This window comes from Harpia harpyja, chromosome Z, assembly GCF_026419915.1.
Source record: "Harpia harpyja isolate bHarHar1 chromosome Z, bHarHar1 primary haplotype, whole genome shotgun sequence".
Taxonomy (NCBI): Eukaryota; Metazoa; Chordata; class Aves; order Accipitriformes; family Accipitridae; genus Harpia; species Harpia harpyja.
The window spans coordinates 110,396,436-110,413,564 of NC_068969.1; positions in this window are offsets into that span (position 1 = coordinate 110,396,436).

A 17,129-nucleotide genomic window follows, 5' to 3' on the forward strand; every position below is an offset into this window, starting at 1 on the left:
ATTCAATTGAAGGCAGATGGAGAGCATTTGGGGGGTGTATCATAAATGCTGGTCCTGTTATTCTCCTGCAAACAGCCTAGTCCTGGAGTTAAGAGTGTGGTATGTACTCCTGTAAGTATTACATCATGTTTCAAGCTACCTATGACTTGCCCAAAGTTTATTCAACCTCACATTTTCCAGGCCAGATGTCTACAGCCATGTCTCAGAACAAACTCAGGGAGAACTATTTTTTAAATATTTCCTTTTTACACAGAAAAAACCCATTCTTACCACTGTTTTACTAAAAAACCATAGTTACTCAGAATTTCTCCAGGAGAGGCTGAAGTGCTGGTGGGCAAGTAACTGTGGTAACAGAAATTGTACATGCTGGGTCTGAAAAATAGCACACTTGCAAAAGAGATTTTGGGAACCCCATTTCTGAACCCCCCTGCCTGGTTAGAGCATGCCCCATGGCTGGCTCTCCCCTTCAGTGCTGTCCTTCGGAGGGATGGTGCCTGCTCCTTCCCCGCATGGCTGAGGCTGAGAAGTAATTTTCCCTGCCATGACTGTTGCTTTGTTTGAAAATTTAGTTTACGTGAAAGAAAAAGCATATATGACCAGATAACATAAACATACAGAAAGGACTGTGAACGAAACCCTCAGTTCTAGCTTATCTAAATTTTTCAGATCTTGATACTGCAGCCTGATTTTTCTTCTAAGAGTGTTTTTGGTGATTATTTCTGGACCTGGTAACTTCCCAGCAAAACAGAGAATTTAACAACTATAATTTTATTAAGGAGTCTTACTTCTATTTGATAGCTTCTGCTAGGAAAAGAACTTTACAAGATTAGTGTCCCTCTGAGCAATTAAGTAGCAGGGTCCCCTAATCTCTGAAGTCATACACAAAACAAATAGAGTAGTAGATGTTGCTTCTCTGGGATCATAACAATTATTTATTGCTTTTAATAAGTCTGAGTTTGCTTGGATCTGTCAGGATATCCTTTTGTACTAGTGTCAACAGGAGTAATTCTAACATTCAGTGGAGCTGATAAGGTGAAATCAGAATTATGACCAATTATTTTTTATTTTCTTGTATGACGAAGGAAAAAGAGAGCTTAGAAAAACTCTGGGGAACTTCAAACCCTATGGTTTTCTAGCTCTTTCATAAAAACCTGTTGGTTTAAAGTTTCAAGTTTATAAAGCTTATCTCACTTTTCCACTATAAAGCAGTTTTATAGTGAACTTGCACTTTTCAAAGTATTACAGGCCAGAAAACCATTCATGTTGATCTTTCGTGGTTTTGTTTTGGTTTTCATCACGTGTAACATAGATCAGGGTGCAGCTGTGATCAGGAGGGTGGGAAGGACCTAGCAAGGCTGTTTCCCTCTTGCACAAGTTAGACTGGGTGCCCCTGAGAAGATGGTCTATAATGTCTTACCTCATTAGTTTATCATATAATGCTGTATATGGTCAGGAGGGGCATATTCTAGCATGAGGGGCAGTCACACCGGTAATTGCTGGAAGTGTACATAGGAAGAAGCGCAGTCTGAATGATGGAGGGAGTCATGAATCCATATTTTGGAAACTAATGATCTTTCCTCCATGTTTTCAAGCAGGCAGGGAGACTCCAGCTCTGTATTTTTTTTTTTTTTTTTTTTTTCCCTAGGCAGTTGCACCACTATCTGTATCCAGTTTTACTTGATGAAGATGCTCGATCACCTCACTTGTTTGGGCAGGAAAATTGCTTGCAGTTGTTTTGGCTTGATTGTGTTTGCCTCTCGGAGCCACTTGATGGCAGTCATTAGTGTAACAAAATTGCATGTACACCCATATGTGTTTGCATGTGTTTATAATATACATAGATAGTAGAAATCATTTCTTAGGATCAACAACAGTCTATTCTCTGCTTCATTGTGCTTAGTGTGGTAACTGTCTTTTATACACAATGATTTTCCTTGTCTTTTCCTAGATTTCTGTAGCCTTTCCAAAGTGTTCGCCAGCTTCTGAAAGCTCTTCACCAAAAGCCAATTCCTCATCAGTCGTCACACACTCTGGATGAAGCCAGGCTGTTCTTGAAGAGTGGAAGTAAAGTTTGGAAACATATTTTCACAGCCATTGTGATAAATTATATTCACAATACAGCCTTCGAAATTTGTAAGTATGACGCTTGGATAATACTTGAATGCAATGTACATCCTCCCATGCAAATTATGTTCTCCTGGAAGCTGTGTGTGCAGAAGTAGACAACCATTATGCACCAGCACAGGCTTCTAAGGATAATCAATAAGGGACAGAAACATCAGGTTATCAGTGAGAGGGGATTTCTCACAGAATAAGCATTCTAGCTCCGGCCTCTCAGTCCTGAATCTCAAGGCAAAGCTACTCTACACCCCACTCCCTCCAAAAAAACTCACCCAAATTCCTTCAAAAAATGAGTCTGTGAACTGGAATTCAGAACTGCACTGGATACTAAAAATCCTGGACTCAGGAATGATGCCGGCTTAAGGTGTGTTTCAGTTTCCTCCTCCATCCCCTTGCCACCTCCTACCTTTCCCGAAGGTGATAAATCACCTGAATCTGCTCTCCCTATAGGGCATAACTGCCTCATCACCTTTTTCCCTGTGAACACTTATTTTTGCTTTACAGATACCAGCAACATTTTCTCTCAGATGATTTAACTAATTACCGAATCAAGTTCAACTCAGAGCAATTGTTCTCAACCTGAATTTAACACTGACAGTTGCTGCTTCTCTTTCAGACCAAAAGAAGAGCTTTTGTGTTGGAAAGCTTGATTATTTCTCCATCTATAGCAGATACTACTTTTTTCTAAGCCCTCACTAGCCCTTAGAAACACACAAGAGCTCTAGGCCTGTTCTTCCGAGGCCCATGTTTCATGCCCTGAGGATTATGGCAAACATTTTAAACGCAATCATTTGATTCTGCGATTTCAAATGAATAAATTACCTTTCCCTATTCTAGTCCAGGCTAAATCTTGATGAAGGAAACAAAGACCTTTGTTCCAAGGTGGCTCGGCTGACCCGGTGGGGAGCGTTGGACCACGGGGCTGTGAGGTTGAACAGTTAAATAGTGCCTGGGGGGCAGGAGGCAGCCGATGTGACTCACTCCGGTCTGAGGACTAGACTGGCCTTTCGTATTTGCGCAGAGAGCAAACTCACTCTCCATGCTGCAAATGTTCTCTTTCCAGCGCAGATTGTCCATGTATTATTTGCCGTGGGAAGGAATTTTTTAGGTTTTTTGATTAAGGGCAAATGATGGTAAACAGAGAACTGCAGAGGGTTGGGTGAAGGAACCCAAGAAATCCCCATAATCGGTGAAAATGGAAGACACTGAATTGGTTACTCCTGAGACCATCAAAGGAGAAGGCTTAGCCCATTGTCCCTCCTGTGAACCCCACCAAAGGGAGACAACCAAATAAATTCTCCCCCAAAGCCTTTCAGGTTAAAGGGTTCAGGACGCTGGGTTGCCTTGTATTGCCTCCAAGAGTATAGGACCTATTATAGAGTGTGCAGAGAAAAGAATTTGGGGACTGAGTAAAATTTATGGTGTCATGTTTGAAGGGGATTATAGGCATGATTTACTAATGGGATGTTTAGGGGAAGGACCGAAGGTGGAGAAACAGAGGTTCCAGGGAGATTGGGAGGAACAAAGACTGGGAAAATAAAAGGAAAAGGGGATAAAAAGGGCCAGTCGAGTGCAGACAGGTGACTGACCAGCACCCTTGCCCTGTGCTTGTCCTCTGTCTTTATCAAATGCTATTTCTGACTGTGTTTTGTACGGGCACACTCTTAGAGGATGCGTGACACTAGCCAACTTCAGGCTGGACTAGCCAGCAGCAGAATAAGAGGTTTTGAGTACAAACCCTGGTGCAGGACCACGAGTCTCAGGGGCTCGAGGGTCCAGGTGTCAGCAGCTGGCTGGGGACAGGGGACCACAGCAGCCCAGCTCTCTGGGGCTGGGGTGGCAGAAACTCCCCTGTGTCCCATAGCCCAGCGAGTCAGCAACCTCTCAGCAACTTAATTTCTCGGTAGTAGTTCCCTCCTTGCTTTTTTAAGGAAAAAAAATGACAGAGGAGAGACACTTCTGGAAAAACGATGTATTTCAGGCTGAATGGCTTTATTATCTATGAGACGGCCTCTCTGAAACCGTGCTGCTATGTCCTACCCATTCTGGAGAGGAATTTGCCTCTGCATTTGAAGTTTACTGAAAGGTTTATGTGAGGATGTGTGCTGTGATTTCTGTCAAGTTTAATGGTGTTTAAAATATAACTGTTCCAATAGCAAGATGCTGCTCAGTGAATTTTATGCTAAGGGTTTCTATTAAATCCCTATAAACAGAAGTATCTGCAATCGCTGTAGCTGTCTTTCATGTCATCAGCTTAAATACCAGCAAGATTAAAAGTGCTGTATAACTGAAGAACTGAAAAAATCCATGTGGGCTCATTTAGTTTTCTGGGCAGAGGGCTGGTCCAAGCTCCATGAAAGGACTTGGAAAATTCAGCTCAAGCCCCTCCTGACATAAAGTTGGGCAAGGTCATACATGCTAGTTGCACAGAAGGCTTTTGATACTGGACTGTCATGAATAGCAGACACTTCAATTTAGAGAAGCCTCTTCTCCATGGGAACTAAGTTTTTCCAGTTCCCCAGGGCCTGAAGTTTTTCTTCTGGCCCTGTTCAGGAGTGAGCGATGTGGTGTCTGAGCTGTTTCGGAAGTCACCAGTGGTGTTCCTCCAGCAGCACAGCCTGCGACGGTTGTTGTTTGCTTCCTTTCTGTATATCTCAGGATACCAGGCAGTATCCTGGGCACATAAATAGCATTTGGAGAATAGACTTGAACTCATGCACGTGACCTAACCTGACATTGGGCATTGTGACGTACCAGAAAAACTGGATTTCCCAAAATAAGTATTTCGGGGTTTGGATGAAATGTTTCCGTAATGACATTTTTTTCTGAAATTCAGGAATGTCTATGGGACTCCTAGATGAAAAAGATTTTTGTTTGTTCTTGGGTTTTTATTAATATTTCTAACAAAAATATCTCGTAACTCTCTAGCGAGGGTGCAGTTTCACAAAATAGCTTGTTTACAGTCTCTTTTGGCACTCTTTGGGAAATCAACTATTTCAGAGGATTCTGACCTGTATTAACAAAGAGAAGTAGACCTGAAGCCAGCTCTAGCCAAAACAAACAATTTTGATGGTTTTTTGAGATTCTGATTGTGCATTCAGAGTTCTTCAGTAAGAGCTGCCCAAAGTCAACACCTAGGGACCAATTTGTAGATACACAGCTACGATTAACTTTAAATGGGACCCCAAGTCATGAGTTTGATGTCTCTATTTAGACGCAAACCCAAACATATAAAAAATGCTGAACACAAACCAGCTCTCATAAAAATCGGCCATCAGCAGCTCTGAAAATCCATCACTTCTCCCTCTACACTGCCACACTATTCTTTCCCCTGCTCTGCTTGTTTTTCAGATGGAAAAGTAAATTGCACTTATTAGGACACCATCACATATGTCCCTCATGAAAGCCTACAGATATAGACTATAGGAGCAGATGAAGGGAACAGGAAATTTCAAGCAATCGTGCGATAGAGGGATAGTCTGGAGTAATCAGCTGACCACGCTCCCTCACGTACCTCACTCGCACGCCTGCACGTAATGTACAGCACGCTCCAGCACAGCTGGGGTTTATAATAAAATCTCAGAAACCTTATTCCAGATATTAGATAAGATGGCAGAAGAGGTGGGTATGTCAGGAGCTTGTAACACTACGGTTAAATTTAAACTACAGTTTAAATTCTGAGCTGGTGTACTGATTTCAGCTGGGATAGAGTTAATTGTCTTCCTAGTAGCTGGTATAGTGTTGTGTTTTGGATTTAGTATGAGAATAACATTGATAACACTGATGTTTTCAGCTGTTGCTAAGTAATGTTTAGACTAAATCAAGGATTTTTCAGCTTCTCATGCCCAGCCAGCAAGAAGGCTGGAGGGGCACAAGAAGATGGGAGGGGACACAGCCAGGGCAGCTGACCCAAACTGGCCAAAGGGGTATTCCATACCATATGACATCATGCCCAGTACATAAACTAGGGGGAAAGCTGGCCGGGGACCGCTGCTCAGGAACTAACTGGTCATCGGTCGGCGAGTGGTGAGCAATTGCATTGTGCATCACTTGCTTTGTATATTCTAATTCTTTTTTTTTTTTTCTTTCTTCTTCTTTCTTTTCTGTCCTATTAAACTGTCTTTATCTCAACCCACAAATTCTACTTTATTTTTCAATTCTCTCCCCCATCCCACTGGGTGGGGGAAGTGAGCAAGCAGCTGCATGGTGCTTAGTTGCTGGCTGGGGTTAAAGCACGACAGCTGGCTATAGGGAGCGGATCATATCCCCAGGTAGGAAGGAAGGAAAAAGAAAATGACAGAAGGAAGAAGTTTCTACCAGCTTTATCAAAGGGAAGCTTTCTGCTGTAAATCTGATGCCTGGTTCAGCTCTAAGAGCATGAAGAAGAGACACTAATCGGTCACCAGAAAGATCTGGACATAACACTATAGTTCTGTAAGCCTTGACCTGCCTGCAGTTTTGTTTTACTTGGTTTAGGTGTAATTACAATTGTTCTAACTGGTCTTTACGGCTAATATGTTTATCTTTGTGTGGTGCCACCGTGGTTTTATGACTCTTGTTAGGAAATAGAGGTGGGGACACAGTGTGTGGCATTGGATGGGCTGGCACTGAAGACCCCATGTCTATAAACAACTCACCAATGGTTAAAGAAATGCAGATCTGCAGATGGACAAAGATGGGTTTAGGGCTAACAAATGGAATAAAGAAATATTTAACATATGGAAAAGGTAGCATATATAGTAAATTCAGATGTAATGTGGAGCTGCAAAGACATGAAGAAAGACAAAGTTGGAAAAATGTGCTAGGAAGCATAAAATGACCCCAAGTGGAGCCTAGAGTGAGGAAGAAGAAACCATCTACATGAATATTATAGTCCTCCCAGTGAAGGACCCCAGACCCCGAAGACACACCATAACACCCCACCAACACCACCACCAGAGAGAAACCACCAACCTTGGGACCCAAATCAGCAGGAGAAAGGGGAGTGCAACAGCAGGAAAAAGGCTAAAAAACTAAGTGTACCTATAAAAATTTTGAATTTATTATTAGTATACTATTAGTATATTATTATCATTATTATTAACTTTTTCTGTATATAACATTATGTCTCTTTCTGTAATAGATCTAGACTAATAATGATTCTAAGGTTAGACCTTTAAGATTTCAATTATACTAACAACAGTCTTGGCTTTATTTATAAGGTGTGTTTCCTATTTACACATAAGCAAGATTTTGAACTAACATGCCCTGGCCAGCCCCTCCTGCTCTTCCCTACACCTACAATGGGAATGCTGGAAAAAAGGTTATTTGGTGTTTTGGGGTGATTGACAAGGTGTGGAGGTGCACCTACATGGCTATATCTTGCTGAGAAAATCCAAGCATCATCTTCTTGTTACTACTAAATGCAGCCCTGGTTGAGCTGGTACTTCATGTCAGTTTGCCTAGCTTCTCTTTTGCATTACACTTTGTCTTGCTGTCTTTGGCTCTCCTCTTTACTAATTTTTGCCGTTGACAATTAAATGACAGGTATTGCGGATCATTAGGCTCAGACACGCATCATCTGTTTTTAGCTATACTGCAGAGAAACAAATTAAAGCTTAGAACTCAGGACTTCTCAGTTCTGAAAATGCAGATTTTGTTCCTTGATTGCATTTCAAGTCTTCACAGCTACATATCTCCTTTGTTCCCCTTTTAGTATAGTCAGAGCAGATAAAATGGAAGGTGGCTTGTAGCCATGTTGTTCATCTCTCCAACCAAGGCAAATGTTTCCTTCACCAGTGGTACCTAAGCTGTGGTGTGCAGACAAAAAATGACCCAGGAGGTGGTCCCTAATTGATCTTTGAAATCATAATAACCCATACTATTCCTTGTATATGATTTCCAGCTAAAAATTCTGATACTAAGAATACGTGATGTTGCAGGAAACATTTTGAGCCTTAACAGTAACCCACTGATTCGGAAGCTTTGGTAAAGCTGCCCGTGCCTTGTTGCGTCCTGTGTTGTTGTTACACAAATGAGAGCTGCTCCTTTGCAATCCCTTCTCTGTGGTATAATTCAGAAAACATTTAAGATGGGTGATAAGTGTTATTTGAAATCATTTCAAAAAGCAGTTTTAATAGGACAATGATGTATTTAATAATTTTCCACAAGAAGAACTAGGTGTTTCAAAATTGTCTTTTTTTTTCTTTACAGATATTCAGGTTGTATGTGTGTCTTTATGTCTGTGTGCACTTTTTTTTCTTTTCCTCATTATGTAATTTTTCAGGAGAGGGGAGGAGAGTAGAAGATATCCCACTGTAAACATCATGCATTTGAAAGAAGGTGTAAAATATAAAAAAATAATACAAAAGCTAGAATCTTTCATAAATGAAATAGTTTGTAAAAATGTTTGTTCTCCTTTTTCTTATCTTTACTTAAAATAACTTGTGATTAAGTTTATTCTATTTACCCAAATGGTAGACAGGGGGTCATACCTGTTGTAAAAAAACCAAACCCCAGGGATCTAATCTGATGGCTAATCCGATTAGGTGAGCCAAGCTTTGTCTAAAATCTCTGTGCCTTCAGAACATGCAGTGATTTCACCATTACTCAGAGTCTGGATTAATTTCATCCATTTCTGTTTCTTCTGGGAATTTAGCAATGCCCTTTGTAGCAAGGCTGTTTGCATCTTGGTGGTGTTGCTATACACATATTGGCCTTTGATAATACGATCTTGTTTCCAAGATGGTCTGCATCCATTTGAAGGGGACGCTCCTATTTAATTACAGCCTGTGACTGTACATACCCTGGGTGGTTACATCCAAAACCACAAAGCTCTGAGCTTCCCTCGCTTCTCCCAAACTGAAACAGATTGTTTTTTAAGTTTACAGGTTGAGGTGGAGTTCCCAGTTGTACAACCTCAGTTGCAGTTATCTTTTTGTCAGGAACTAGCTGGTGCCCCACTCTGAGCAGGGGTAGGGAGAGGCAGCACCTCTGCCGTACTTCCCTGAAGGTATGGAAGGTTTCTGCTGGTGTCTGGGAGCCACGCAAAATGTGGTATTTCCTTCCCTCTTGGGGAGAAAAAAAAAAAAAAAGAGGAAAAATCAATATATAGAAATTAATGTGCCTTTGTGAAGATTCAAAACAGATGGGGAAAAGGTCAAGGATTCTTTGTTGCTAAGTGCGTTTCTATGACAACTGCAATGTGTATGTTATGAGTGAGCAATCATTTGTTCCAGCTGCTGGATCATTAAAGGGGCAGCATTTCCCTCAGCATTCGGAATGTTATTCATGGCTTATTTACTTTTTCTTTACCCCTCTTTAAACCAAGGTTCAACAGGTAAGACTCAGCAAGTGCGTGAAAGCTTCAGTCAATGGCAGCATGCTACATCATAGGTCTGGATAAGTCTGGATCGCATAGTGCCTACCTTAGAGGATGCTGGGGGAGCGTAGTAAGGAAATTAGGAGATTAATTTAGATCCAATCACACAATTAAATCTGTGCACTCATGATAAGTTATTCTACGATTCTATGATTCTATGACGCTGGGCTGTGTTGAAATTGTTTCTGTAGAATTTATGGCATGACATGAGGCACATGTGACTTGTCTCACATGGAATAATAGTATGTACAAAGACTTATAAATGTTTGGATATTGCCTTAGAAAAAGTTAATTAAATAGAATGATGGTAGAAAACTACTCCTTTCTTTACACATTGAAATAAAAGGACAAAGCTATCATCATAGCCTTGCTGTCCACTGCTTCAACAGCATGGCAATCTCATCCAAGAAGCACAGATTTTTTTGTTCCTAGGAGTCAAATTTGTGAAACCTTTCCATTCACCTCATTTTACTTATTCTTTCCCCTAATATTTTCATTTAAAAAAACCCAAACAACAAAACAACACTAGAACAGGGTTGATACAGGGTCAATACCCATTGCCAGTGACACTGAAGAACATTAGGTAACTTTTCTGTTCCATGAATTCTGTATCTGGAAAAAGTGACCGCTTTGGTGTCTCTGAGCCTATCAGTCACTTCTGGTGGCATGTGCACCCCCCTGTCACCTCTGCACTGGAGTGCAGTACTCCAGCTGTCAGCCAGAAAAAGTCTCTCTAACTTTCAGTACAACATCTCATTGGCTTCTAGCTGCTTGTGCAGTTTGCCATTTTTCGATAAAGATCTTTTTTTTTTTTTCCCCCATATATCAGTGCAATAGAAAACATCAACTTCTACTTATTGATTAAAAGACAAGGGGAAAACAAACAGTCCCAAAGAAAATTCTGTGTCCATTGGGACTGACTGCTTCTCTAGACTGATATCTTCTTTTTGATCTTGTCTAGAAATTGAAATGTTGTCGTGGTTTAAGACCAGCCGGCAACAAAACAGCTCGCTCACTCCCCTCCGCCCCAGTGGGATGGGGAGGAGAAAATATAAGGAAAAGCTGGTGGGTTGAGACAAGGACAGGGAGGGATCACTCACCACGTATGGTCACAGGCAAAAGGCATGCTCAACTTGGGGAAGAAACAAAATCAATTTAATTTACTACCAATCAAACCAAAACAAGGATAATGGGGAGTAAACCCAAGCCTTAGAACACCTTCCCCCCAGCCCTCCCTCCTTCCCGGCTCAGCCCCACTCCCAGTTCTCTCTCCCTCCTCCCCCCGGCGGCGCAGGGGGACGGGGAATGGGGGTTGGGGTCGGTTCCTCACCCCTTGTCTCTGCCGCTCCTTCCTCCTCAGGGGGAGGACTCCTCACTCGGCCCCTGCTCCGCCGTGGGGTCCCTCCCACGGGAGACAGTCCTCCATGAGCTTCCCTGGCGTGGGGCCTTCCCGCAGGCCGCAGCCCTCCAGTCCCAGCCTGCTCCAGCGCGGGCTCTCCCAGGGAGCGGCGGCCATCTTGGGGGCATCCATCCCCCTGCTCCCCCGCTCCTCCTCCCCTCCTTCCTCCCTGACCTCGGGGTCTGCAGAGGGGTTCCTCTCACATTCCGATCCCCTACTCACCGCAGGTTCCCCGTCTTAAATCCGTTCTCCCAGAGGCACGACCACCATCGCTGACGGGCTCGGCCTGGGCCAGCGGCGGGTCCGACTTGGAGCCGGGGAAGCTTCTGGCAGCTTCTCACAGGAGCCGGCCCTGCAGCCCCTCTCCTGCTACCAAAACCCCACCACACAAACCCAAAACAAATGTCATCCACTGTTTATGTCTTTGTAAGATTTTCTTTGGAAAACTCACTATGCTAAACCCAGGGTAATGGATATCAGGGAAAAGCTTTATGGAAGAAGCATTAAGAATCTCTGAACTTGCATGTTGGTAGACATGACAGGCCAGTTGCCATCAAAAGACTCCTCGCAGCAGGAGAGAGAGCAGTTGTTCTATTGCCATGACGTTTTTCAGCCAGGCAGCAGTTGGTGTTATTTAGTTGGGAACTGGAAATTGCAATAAAACCAGGCCTTCAATATCAGAAAGCCAGGTCATAATATAGGCTTGGCTAACAACTCTTTTGTCTGTCTTCTGACAAATAGTCTTTCTCTTCTGCACAGATTTTTTTTTTCCTCACACTTTCTTTGTTGCAGCTGGTGGAAGAAGAACAAAGCAAAGCGGCTGCTCTGTGTTTTGGATCCCGTCCATCTTGCCTCGCTTCACCATATGGAGTGATAACGGACTCCGCTACTCAGATCTTGTTTTCTTCTTTGAGAAATATGGAATGGGAGGTATTTATTAAATTCAGTCAAGAGTGGCAGGAACAAGTCTAAGCATCCTGGAAACTGAGCATCCCATAGTGATTTAGCATCTATGTAGTTCACTGTCTTTCTGGAAGACTGGGCTCAGCTGCCCTCTGCATCACAGTTCTTTATCCCTCAATTTAGGCTTTTCACAGCCAGCCGTAATGCAAATTTCTCCATGGCACCTCATATAATTTTGCTCAATGAAAGAAGAGTTTATTCCCCACTTTGCAGCCACAGCCTGGTGAAATAACTAATTACGTTAGTGGTTTCAGCTGGGTGTCTGTGCCTGTAGATACGAAGATCTGGACTCACATCTGCTCCAAACCAAGTACACAGACAGGGCAGCTTAACAGCACAACGTTGGACTGAAATGTCGCAAGGGTCATTCCTGTACTGGGTCACTTGCATTTGGAGAATGGGAACTAAGAGATGTGGGAAAAGAAATTTTATGGGGGGCATGACTGGTGAGAATGCAGCTGGGGGGAACTGGAACAAGTTGTACAAAGGTACAGAGATGGGATGAAAACTGATGCACTGCTATCTCGATGCATCTCAGATTAGCTATCTCAGATTAGCTACCCAAAAGGAATGGCAGAGAAAAGACAGCTGGAGGAGATAAGACTAAAACATGAGCTTTGGGAAAAAAAAAAAAAAAGCAGAATCGGGACAGTCCTCCAGACAATGCTGATTTCCAGAGCCTTGAAGGTGAAGTTAAGTTCCTGAGTCATGTCACCTGCTGTAAGAAAAAAGTTTCATTTTCATGTGGGTATATCCAAAAAGATAAGATGACAGTTTATTACTTCTGCCAGTTATTCCTCTACCTGAAGTATCTTATGTGGCACAGTCCTGTGAAAGAAGTCAATCATGCCCCATTTTGGAGTTACTCAATTTGATGGTTGGCTTCCTTTAAAAATCTTGGAAGCACTTTTAATTTTCCTCTGTTCCCTTTACAAACACTAATCACACAAAACCTTGATTAGAGTATGTAAATGTTTACCCTCACTGTAATATCCAAATGCCTCACAAGTAGTGACTTCCTTCACCACTTTGTGCTTTAGGGTAGAGAAGAGCTAGGCAAAAAATCATATTTATGTTGTTTCCAGTGTAGCCCAGATACATTTCAGCTAGCTGGATACGAGTTGCTAGAGCCACATGCAATCTACTTGTACCCCTGTCGCACAGTTAGAATAGAATGGTTTGGGTCAGAAGGGACCTTAAAGATCATCTAGTTCCAACCCCCCTGCCATGGGCAGGGACACCTTCCACTAGACCAGGTTGCTCAAAGCCCCATCCAACCTGGCCTTGAATGCTTCCAGGGAGGGAGCATCCACAACTTCTCTGGGCAACCTGTTCCAGTGCCTCACCATCCTCACAGTGAAGAACATTTTCCTAGTATCTAATCTAAATCTACCATCTTTCAGTTTAAAGCCATTACCCCTTGTCCTATCACTACATGCCCATCTTTCTTCTAAGCCCCCTTTAAGCCTTGAAAGGCTGTTATAAGGTCTCCCTGGAGCCTTCTCCTCTCCAAGCTGAACAACCCCAACTCTCTCAGCCTGTCTTCATAGGCAAGGCGCTCCAACCTTCTGATCATCTTCATGGCCCTCCTCTGGACTCACTCCAACAGGTCCATGTCCTTCTTATGTTGGGAGCCCCAGAGCTGGACACAGTACTGCACGTGGGGTCTCACCAGAGTGGAGGGGCAGAATCACCTCCCTTGACCTGCTGGTCACGCTTCTTTTGATGCAGCCCAGGATACAGTTGTCTTCCTTGGCTGCAAACGCCCATTGCCGGGTCATGTTGAGCTTCTCGTCAACCAACACCCCCAAGTCCTTCTCCTTAGAGCTGCTCTCCATCCATTCTCTGCCCAGCCTGTATTTGTGCTTGGGATTGCCCTGACCCATGTGCAGGAACTTAGTTCCCAAGGTGCTAAGCCTTAAGCTGTACACACGTGGAGGACAGGACAACAGGGATAACCTTTTCTGAAACCTTATTCTTAATGGTAAAAAGTTAAGCTTAAAAATTGTTTCTTTTCATTCTCTTACTGAATGCCCCATTACAACCAGTTCTGAAAATGCAGCTGTTGACCAAGAACTGCTGATATTCACACACACTCTCTCACCACATCACATTTCGATGACAGAGCTGCTCCCGTTGTCAGTCTGACCTGACCAAACATGAGTTATAAAACTATTTCCTGACCTGTTCTCACTTCCACAGACTTTTACAGGCCTGGATTTACCAAGGGATAGAAAATACTTTCCCGAGTCCTGTGTTTTTCTCATTGCTGCCTGGCTTCCTCCTCCCTCCCCAGCCTATCAGGGATTTGGGCTCTGATCTTCTCGTGCACCAGTGGTTCTCAGAGTCTTTTGTGTGAATATATGCATATACTGCACCACATTGCAGATGCAATTCTGCTTACAGATTAACACATTTGTGAGTCCTTTAGGAGAAAGTTTCCTTAGTGAAACTTATCTTCATCTAAAAGGCTATTAGCTCTGAAGAGAGCAGAAAAATGAAACCCTAGTTAGAGCAATAATCAACACGTCTGAGGATGGAGCTAAGTACTGTGTTCACAAATGTGAATATTAATAAGAATTTGTAAGGAAACATCAGTTACTTTGCAAGGCATATGCTGTAAAATGAAAATTTATTCAGTCAAAAAAAAAGAAACATGACAAAAAAACCCCCAAACAAAAACTCAAGAAATATTAATCAAAGCATAGTATAAATCTTATTTATTTATTTATTTATTTTGCTTTTTTTGCCTACTGCAAAACCTCAGAGGCTCAGATAGATAGAAGGATCTGATAAGAGTCAAAGCCAAAAGAGGCGAACCTACAAAACCACGAAGGAGGCACACTCACCTCTCCCATGCAAGTTCCCTGGATGGCTCCAGTAGTTTCCAAAACAGTTACAAAAATTAATTAGGATAGAGGAGTTACAAGAGCAAGCTGCAGTAACAGCTAATTAATCCTCAAATGAGAGCGAACTGGATCACAATTCTTAGGGCTTTCAAGAGTGGCACTGCTGTAAGGTGGTGGTTGAGCTCCTGGGAATGCCAGAAGGAACACAGCTCTTTCTTTACCAGGCTAATGCAAGGGCATCTACCACTCCATCAGACTAGGAAACTGTATCTGCAACACTGAAGGACAGCCCTGCCACTGGAAAAAGTGCCCAGCAGTGTGTCCAGGGTACTGGGCACAGTGTCAAGCTCCCAAAGTGTTAGGCAGCTCTTTTAGAAGCCTCCCCCTCAGAGCAACTTGCCTAAGGATTACACCAAAAGGCTGCGAAATTGCAAACTGCCAGCTCGACTGGAAGGTAACCTAAGGCAACATACTCCAAATGTCATAAACACCAGTCATGTTATTTGCCCTTAATCAGTTTTCGTTCATTTTTAAAAAGAGAAATATCAGAGCTGAAAAGATTTACAATATTTATTTTGTTAATTGCTTAAAATTTTTGTTGATACTCAGCTCCAGGGTGCACCTTTCCTGATTTACTGCATATCATAGTTGTGAAATACTTTTCTTAAATTCAATAACTTCAGAATAGCTCTCTAATGACAGGGTGTTTTCACTGCAATCAGTAATAAAATTCTCCTTAATTTAGGGGAATTGATAAGCAAACTCTCTGTGTGTTTCCAATACTTTCCTTGAAGAATTTTCTAATTCTAGTTCCAAGCTTGTTTGTTTTTATTTTTTAAAAAAATATTGCTCTAAGAAGCCCAAGTAAAGTTTCTCTGGTGTAGGACTTCTAGCAGAGAATTCAAGTAGGCATAAGCTCAAAACAGCAGGTAGGAAAGAACCCATCTTAAATGAAGGATGATATCTCACTTTTCAAAATTAAAACCGGAAGTTGTTTACTTTTGAGGAGCTAATCATTTTTTCATTAATCCAAACACTTCTTTTTTCAAGACATTATGAAGGTTAATTGTGCATTTCTGAGCTAAAATGTACTAGAGGAGTGCAGATTGTCATTGATACTTGTTAACCATTTAGCCTGAGTCTTTCAATTATTTAGAAAGAGTAATTACTTACAAAAGTACTGTAATCATAATCCTTACATACCTCTGCTGATGTCAGTATGAATTTCAGCTCTCTAGGAGAGTTTTTACTCTGTGTATTATTTCCTTTGTCTCACAATTATCTGTTTGTTGTATGTTAAGTTCAATGCATCTGCAAGTCACTAGGAAAGAGCTCAGTGGGGCGATGGAACCCACAGAAATTTTCCTCACAACAGTCAGACCTTGTGAGTCAAAAATAAAATAAGCTAATGCCATGGTGGGTCTCTGGTTTATTTTGCAGGCTGAACCTCTGAGGGATATAAATACAAAAAGAAGGCGTTTGCACTGATAGGACTGCTGATTTCAGTAATGGGCTTTCAAGAGTGTGCCTGAGTATTTGCAGAGGAGGAGTGAATACATTTGGTACAAATTCAGTGACAAAAAAGAAGAGGCAAAATGTTTGACACACAAGGACTAAGTGCTGTTCATACTGAAGGAGTTAAGAGTTAAAGGACTCAGGGGTAAGAATGTGTCTGTGAAGGTCTGAGAAAGTAAATAATGAATACTAAAACACTATGACTGAATTGGGATACAGCTGACCTGGACAGAAGATAGTATAGGCAAGTACTAAACCTCTGAAGAAAGGAACCTAAAAAAGCTCAAGCACTACCTTTGTTTCCACAAATTTACGTGATAGCTCATGATTTTAACTGGTATGTGTTAAAGACAGTATTTGTTTTAGAGTAATGAAAGGATGGCAAAAGTACCCATTCATGTTATTACAATATTGGACATCCCAGCTACTGATGGAAAAATTTAATGTGAGGAATATAAAGATTGATCTTAACAAGTCTCGGCAGTAAAACAGATTTTTGTCAAGAAAATATGATGGTTTTGATAATTGTTTTTCTTCTGCATTCTGTATCAGAATGTTGCAATAGATTTGACAATTGCTAAGGTTACATTCCCATGTTAAGAGTCAGCATGCAAAGCGATATTAATAGGAGTAATGATTTTCAATGCTTAAAAAGTCAATATAATATGGTCCTTTCACTGACAAAGTAAAACATATTTCAGAGACACCAGTGATACTAAGCCACACAGCTCACCGTCTGACTGTCAGGAGAGTGGGCTCTCCATTAACTACTGTTTAAATATCTTCAACATGTTTAAAGAGATAGCTGATTAACCATCCAGCATCCTTTGACTTTCTGTGTAGAACAGGAGCTAATGATTTCTCAAGTGTCAGTGCCTGAAGTCTTACAAGTTTAATGGGATGCATGCTATGTAATTTTTTG